This window comes from Varroa jacobsoni, unplaced genomic scaffold (assembly GCF_002532875.2).
Source record: "Varroa jacobsoni isolate VJ856 unplaced genomic scaffold, vjacob_1.0 scaffold_367, whole genome shotgun sequence".
Lineage (NCBI taxonomy): Eukaryota > Metazoa > Arthropoda > Arachnida > Mesostigmata > Varroidae > Varroa > Varroa jacobsoni.
This window is the reverse complement of record NW_019213269.1, coordinates 676,200-683,657: the sequence shown is the minus strand read 5'-3', so window position 1 is coordinate 683,657 and position 7,458 is coordinate 676,200. Positions and strand designations below refer to the sequence as shown.

At 42.7% G+C, this 7,458-nt stretch overlaps 1 long non-coding RNA gene across 4 annotated transcripts; it reads right to left on the bottom strand.

Moving 5' to 3' along the window:
* Positions 1–499: 499 nt before the first annotated feature.
* On the bottom strand, positions 500–6,546 carry LOC111259771 (uncharacterized). Of its 4 annotated transcripts, none has more exons than XR_002679834.2 (5): positions 6,360–6,546; positions 5,088–5,310; positions 3,040–3,467; positions 1,718–2,914; positions 500–1,409 (listed from the first exon to the last, which is right to left on the bottom strand). It is a non-coding gene; the product is annotated as an uncharacterized LOC111259771 (long non-coding RNA). The 4 variants fall into 4 exon arrangements; XR_002679836.2 differs by lacking the exon at positions 6,360–6,546 and adding an exon at positions 6,248–6,348; XR_002679835.2 differs by lacking the exon at positions 3,040–3,467 and having other exon boundaries at positions 6,360–6,541.
* Positions 6,547–7,458: the final 912 nt, after the last annotated feature.

Here is a 7,458-nt window from a genome sequence, read left to right as displayed (position 1 = left end):
TTTTGGAAGTCCATTTTCGATGCCGCAGCCATCACAACAGACGCCCGAAGCTAACCTAGAAAAATAGAGGTCTTCGAACAACGATCGATTCGATTCAGCTTTGAATTGTACTAATCCATCCGTTTTGAAATGTCCGTAATGCTTTTGTATCAGCATCAATTACTGTAATTTGATTTCGTCTCATAAAACAAAAATTAGATTGTTGACAATTACCGCGCAGAACGGTACCAGCCTCACACGTTAATGTATTGCTTAGAGCTAATTCAGAACTGTCTATAGCACGCCATTATATCATGTTAAGGAGACTACTTTACGTAGGAAAAGCAGATGAAAAATGAAGAAATTAAAAATGTACTTGTTTAACTAGCCGGCTAAACATAATTTCTCCAGAACAAATCATTACGAAGATCTCATTTTATCAGAAAAGGACCTGACAGGCCTGATACTCAGACAATCATATCATCCCGCCGTTTAAGCGGCAACAGTAATTATTCGCTAACAAGATAAATTGTGCTTCGTTTATTTACCCAATAAATCTAAATTGATTATGGAATTTGTAGCCTCAACGTAAGACATTTATTAGCGCCGTGTCCAGAATTCTCGGCCCGTTGCAAAAAGACTAATTAAATATCTCCACATTGACGACAATAAACTACGTAGCTAATTTCATTGATGGGAATGATCGACGAAAAGCAAGAAGCGCCTGAGCCCCCGGGGGCTAACGCACAAGCAGAAAAACGCGTTCTCTTTAATAGATAGTAAGGATGAGATTGTTTTTAACCTCTGCGTATCCTGCGATGGTGAGCAGGTCACCAACGGTGACGAAATATATCAGATGTAACATTAGCCCAATCACTTGCAACAAACGATTATTTATCTGTCCGTATACAACGATCTACAATGCTAGAACTTTTCGCTTAATCAGTAACCCTAAGAGAGGTAGAAATTTTATGTCTAGTACTGTTGTCAAGCGTTGCTTCACTAGTAAAATGCTACTGATTCATAGCAGATGGAACGACAACGGATAACCTAGACTGTTCTTACTTTTTAGACGGTTTATGTTATAAGTCTTTCGAGCCCGGAACACAATTTTTGTGCGTATACAAAGCAAATTACGTATTACGTAACGTACACAAATGCAAGTTCTTCATTGATAGGCGAAGATCGACGTCTCTACGTTCTGCCAATGCTTACGACGTTGAGAATCTGATAAAACGTTTCTAGGAAAGTTACTCGTTCGTTATCGGTGCACGACCACGACGTCGAGAACAATTCGAAGTAGGCTTTGCCGGCTTCACTACGCGTGTCACGTTAGCTGATCATCTGTCGCTAAGCTGTCTTGGCAGGTCTATCAGTAAAACTAGTCCGATCGTTTGCGTCTCACCGACCGCGATCGCATCTAGCAACACCTAAATAATTAATTTAGAAAAGAAACAACTATAATTATCTATCTTTCGATTACGTAATCAATAATCTCTAAATACTGATCGAAATTATGTAATTGCAAACTCTTCGTGTCTCCTCGTTGTCCACTTCACCTTCTACAGGACTCCGCTCTGCTATATAAACGATGTATTTCAGAGCTAACATGACAGCGTATCGCGTCATGATCTTCTTTTGTCTGAGATTCATTCATATAAGCATGTTCATACAAAAACTCTCAATATATTCAGTCAGACGTGCGAACAAATCCACTTTAATGTCAGATTGCTCCTACCTTTTGAAAATGCCTGATCTCGTTGCTACTGGCGAAAGAGAACGTGTTTCGATCATCAAAACGGTTTGGAGTGTAGATCTTCGGCCGAATGTTTTCTCTCTGTTTTATCTGCTTTTGTTATAGTTCAATATATTATATAGATATGCTGATCGTAATTACGTCTTAATCCCTCCTCCCTTGTGATTGCAGGGGTAGCAGGTAAGGAGAAGAGCCCCGTTCAGGTCTAGTGTTGTGCGGCGAGAGATTTAGGCGAAAACTTTTTCCTGCGCCAGAACATTCTCATAGAATCATCATAGAAACTGAAAATGTGTTCGTCAACGCTTCTTTGTCAGTGTTTGTTAACGTGGACTCCGTTGTCGTGCATGGAACAGGTAGCTCCCTGACCGAATACAGAAATCACGGCGTACGACAGCAAGTCATTCATGTACCGGCAGTCTCGCTGACAACATAACAATCTTAGTAACTTGCTCATAATTACACAACAATGTCTAAGACCTCCGCGCAGAACTTGTCAGAGACAACTGTATCTCTGTTGTTGTTGTTCTCGTTGTCGTCTCATGTCTCAGTTCCCCCCAAAGCCCCGCTTGCTACGATGGCGGAAAAGAAGGGTGTGAGTTACGTTATTTGTTATTTTCGTAGTAGTTATTATTATTGATTTGGTTGTCGCTGCCAGTGGCGTGCTCGTCATCGATTTTTGCTTGGTACCTGTTCGTTGTTCTGTCGTTGCTCCTGGGGCGAATAACTCAGCAGAAATACACAGACACACACACGCACACACAAATGCCTCAAACATTGCTATCGCGGCCTCTGCGCGTTCCGCCGGCAGTTGTTCCGTTTCCTGTTTTAGTTTATTGCTTGTTTTTATACTTCGTCGGCTCTTCAAACAGAGCTGCAGTCGGGCGACGCAGCAGCAACCCCAGCAAGTGGCTACGACGTTCACCGTTTATCCGAGAGTTCGCACTGGGAGAGAATTGATTACCTGGTTAGTGGCGGTGCTGTTACATTGATGGGATCCGTTGGGTGCCTTCAGAGTCAGCAGGGACGGCGGCGGACAATCATTCCTATGTATGTCTGCGTGTATGTATATACGTAGGTAAGTGTGAGTGCGCACGTTACTATCGCTGTCGTCTCACCCCCATCCGGCTGGTGCCTTCGCGCTAGCCGCAACGTCGTACGCGTGTGTGCACCACAGCAAGGCTACGTAAAAAGAAAGGAGAAAACAAAGATCCTTGAAGAAAATAAGGCACACGTTTGTACACATGCGTTACTTATAGTAGGCCGCTGAAGGCAGTCAATCTTTCTTCGACTTGTCAGAAACTTACCACCATTCAAAAATTAACAGCCGCCGATGGAGTCGCTCTCGTCGGCGAAGCGGTCGACAAGCGGGAATTGGAGCAACGACGAAAATGGCATCATCATGGCCAATGACGTCGATCACTTTTAGTGCGTGATCTCGTTGAGTGGTCTATGGTCGAGACGCGAGTTCTTCTCCTATTACGTTCTAGCTAACTTACTTTTTCCATACAATAAGCAATATGTGGCACTCAGCCGACTCGAAGTCCAAAGACTCAGTCAGAGATGATATGATGCGATACAGCAGTTGATGCCAACGTCAGCCCCAAGCAACGGCTTTCACGCTGAGCAGTCAGTCGCTGGAACGACTGGCTTCCTTTTCGCTAAACAGAATATCTTCGTCGGTCGGTCATTACCACGAATACTAGTTCACTCACTTGGGCTGTTCATCGCTATCCTTAAGCGGCACAAAACAAATGCTTAATACCATGGCCTTACGTCGGCGGCAGTACGTATGTGTGTGTATCTGTTTCGCTTGCTTGCTTTCTCTACAAGAGACAGAAAAGCCGGGCCGCTGGTAGTATGAGAATGTAAGCGGTTTAGCTGTCCGCCATTTTAGGTGGCGAAATGTCAGTGAGCAACATTTGATTATCTGTCTTTGTGCGACTGTGGCCATCCTTCCTTATTTCTGCGGTACCTCTGTATCGTCACGGTAGGCGAAAAGAAAAAAGGCGAGTACGAAATAAAAAATACGGTTACACATACGTAGACGTCACAAACACGCACGTTTATGCACATCGACTCCAGTACAACGTCTCAAGCAGTGTGAAAAACGGGTATCTGATGCTACCACTTACATACAGTTGAACAAAAGGAAGGCGGCGCAAACCAGACCAGATAAACGTGCCGGCCGGTCGGCCACGCGAGCGCGCGCCCAATGGACGAGCCCCCGTTGCGATCAGCAGTGCATCACATAGCCATCAACGCGGCGGCGACAGCAACCGTAGGGTCGATAATAGAAATAAATAGAAAAGGAAAAGGAAAAATGCCCCGAAGACAGAAAGAGGTGACCTACCACATATAGCGATTTGAAAATCGACCATATTTGATTATCACAGGCAATGTGTAGGTTCGAAGCTGCTGTTCAATCGAAATCGCGGCATAGCCGTCTCTGTTGATGACAGCCAGACGCAAGCAAGCCCACAAGCATACCTGTTCTGAACGAGCGCAACGAAATATTATAGAAAGAGTGTTAACGAGCTGTTTATGGGGTGTTTATCTGTTGTGATTGCTAAGGAAAGAGACTGAGGAAGGGTGTGTATGGCCATTATGTCGCTGTCGTTGTTTTGAAACCTATGGACCCGACAGACACCCGCCCACTCGGCGAAATGCCGTCGTTGTTGCAAAGGCCTTTGCCGAAAACGGCGACGATGATGATGACGTGTCTGTCAGCACAGACCTTTAATATAGATTGCCTCTACATAGCCGATGAAAAAACTCGTGCTTGGAAAGCCTAAGGCTCTAAAAGGAGTGTTTACATAATAGGAATTATCATACGAATACATACACGTTTTCGGTACACATTAATTGTAAGACGGGTGTGTCATTACAGAAAGGATATTTTCAGCTCGCTAAAGTTTGTACTGCGGATCTACTTTTTTTACGAGGAACTTGCTTTTTTTTTTAACGTAGAGATGGCTATCGAGAAAGAACATGTGGATTTCGTGAAAATAAGCTAGTAACTTGTCATACAAAACAAAACAAAAATTGTTTCTCTTCAATTTTACAAGGTGTCTACAAAGCATCTCGCAGTTTATTCTTGGCCTGGCGTTCGGGTTAGTGCCAATTTGGTTATATCAAAATTCGAAATAAGAGGTACAAAAGAAGGAAAACGAATATTTCAGGTGTTTATCTTACACAACAGACAAACAAAACAGAGTACTTCTATATAGAGTGACTGGTCATTGTGGATGAAATTCATTCCCACCGATTGTCCTGAGGCGGCGCAACAAGCCACTTTAGGTAAATGACGTTATTAGGTATCTACCAGGAATGATGGAAATTTTAAAAAAGATACCCTTTAGGTGGCAGATAGAAGCTGAGTATTGATAGGTGGATTCACTGCTCAACGATTTGATGTTCGCTTGCTCCATCCATCTATCTATCCGGATGGATGCATAAGGCTCTGGATTTAATTAAAACGCATTGCCAGCCTTTGGCTCCGTACAATGTCTGCCAGGTGATCGCTTCCCAGAGGTTATTTTCGTCTGAGCTATCTATGCCAACAAAACGGTAGATTCCTAATCAAGAGAAAACAGAACAAGTACCGATCTCTTAGAATGCTGGCCATTGTGCACCTTTTCCCTATAACATTTGATCTCCTGAAAACAGTACGACGCAGGTAAGCTATGCTTGCGACCTGCATAAAACAATACAATTGGTTATCGAGTTGTTTGATAATTAGGCGATTAATACGTTTATTTTTAAACCTATACCCTTCGATTAGCACCTATATTTTTAAACCCTTCATTAGGACAATGTATACCAATTTACTCGATCATGTCACGAAAACGAACGAACGAACAGAATCTGTTCGGATTTCATGAAACGTTTCAATGTCTACTACTGCATCGTTGGAACCTGCATCATTGCATCAAACCGGCCAAGCTATTCAGATGCTTTTTTTACCATATGAATATGTGGTATACTGCAACGCCCGAACAGTATTAGAAGCGGAGTGGTAAAGATAAAGAAATTTGAGCATTTTGGAAAACTACCACTTTGTCGGTTTTCTTGTCATTTTTATTAGTAGTAGTGTCTAAACTCTGTCGACGTAACACAGAAAAAAAAAACATTTGCTACTACGCAGCGCCTAAAAAATTACCAGACTGTTTTCTCGAGATTTTCGCATGGGGGGCACTCAGGTCCACACCGGTGACAACGACCTCCCCAAAATCTTTAACAAAAAATTAATCTAGCGCACCTATTTCGTCTGAAACGTGCACTATTATATACTAAGCTTTGGAGATTCACTTTTTGCTAACGTTGTGGTATTATGCGTTCATTATCCTATTAAGTCATACCTTAGCAAAGTGTCTCGTTTTAGTGAATGTTTCATAATAGAGCAAACTGTGCTATTAAGATTTCAATAGAACCTAAGATCGATGTGATAGACAGTAAAGAGAATTTATTCTCGAATTATTATTTCGAAAAATGTACGGCGCCAAACGTTCGTACCTTAAAGGCTAAATGAGTAACTGAAAACGTTGTAGGTTTCCGTCACCTTAGTTAGTTATTGCTAGCAGAAGACAATCATTTTAAAGATCCGCTCTTTTCACGACAGGCATACCTGTTCGGATACGACGTTGAGGGGTATCCTGCGTCCGACGACTGGACGCTACCTTCAATTGTCGAATTTGATGACATGATCGATGGTCGATGCGGAACTATCATACGCTGTGCCAACGCCATTGTATGCGAATATCTGTACGTCGAGTGAACGATAGGACCGATGCGGACACCTCATATGCATCAGTACAGACAGATCTAGCGGGCGACGTCGTTGCGGTAGCGGAAATTTTGTAAAATGACATAGGCGAAGCCTGTATCCATGCCGCACGTCGAAAGCAACACGTACTTTCCTAATTGAACGCAGAATGAACAAGACGTGCCGTCGAGGCACTAACCAAACTGGGACAATTGTATAGCCCTTATGGACCCCCTATAAAGCAGGGCATTTACAGTACTAAAAACAGGCAACATGTTAACTAGGATCGTCTTTATTATAAACGTTTCTTTGAAAGTTTACGAATGCCACCTACAGACCAATTTTTCGCCATCACTTCAAAAACTTTACAGTAGTTAAAAGAATTCTCTATGTTTTCTCGGGAATTAGTTTACTTCGCTGTTCGTAGTCATATAAATAGGTTGTAAGGTAAAATATGTGACTGTCTCTTCGGGGGCACAGTAATTGCATGTTAACCCGGGGGACGTGTAACAATCACTTCACCGGGTTGTCATGCAATTCTTTTGCTTTCCAACGCTACCGTAACAGAAAATTGACAAGTAAAATTCGGCACAACGATACAGATAATGAAAAGCTCTTACTAAACATCAGATGCTTATCTAGACTATATCAGATAGGTGAAACTTCGATCTACCAAGCGAAGCTCAGCTCTCGTTTGTATTATGCGGGTTCCCTATACGGACTGACAGTATTGTGTTGAAGTCGAAGCGTTGCGCTCTCTGTCCGTCTACTCGAATTTATGGCTAAGCATGCCACGCACATCACGCCCCAACCCGAATATCTGGGCTTCGTTTCGATCAACAAACAACATCGACCTGTTTTTAGTAAAGTGTCTGTTTAAGACTATGTTCTTGGCGCAGTTTCAATAACTCGTCGCTACAGCCCTACGGCTGTATCCAGTTTTCATTCAATGAAAAATAGA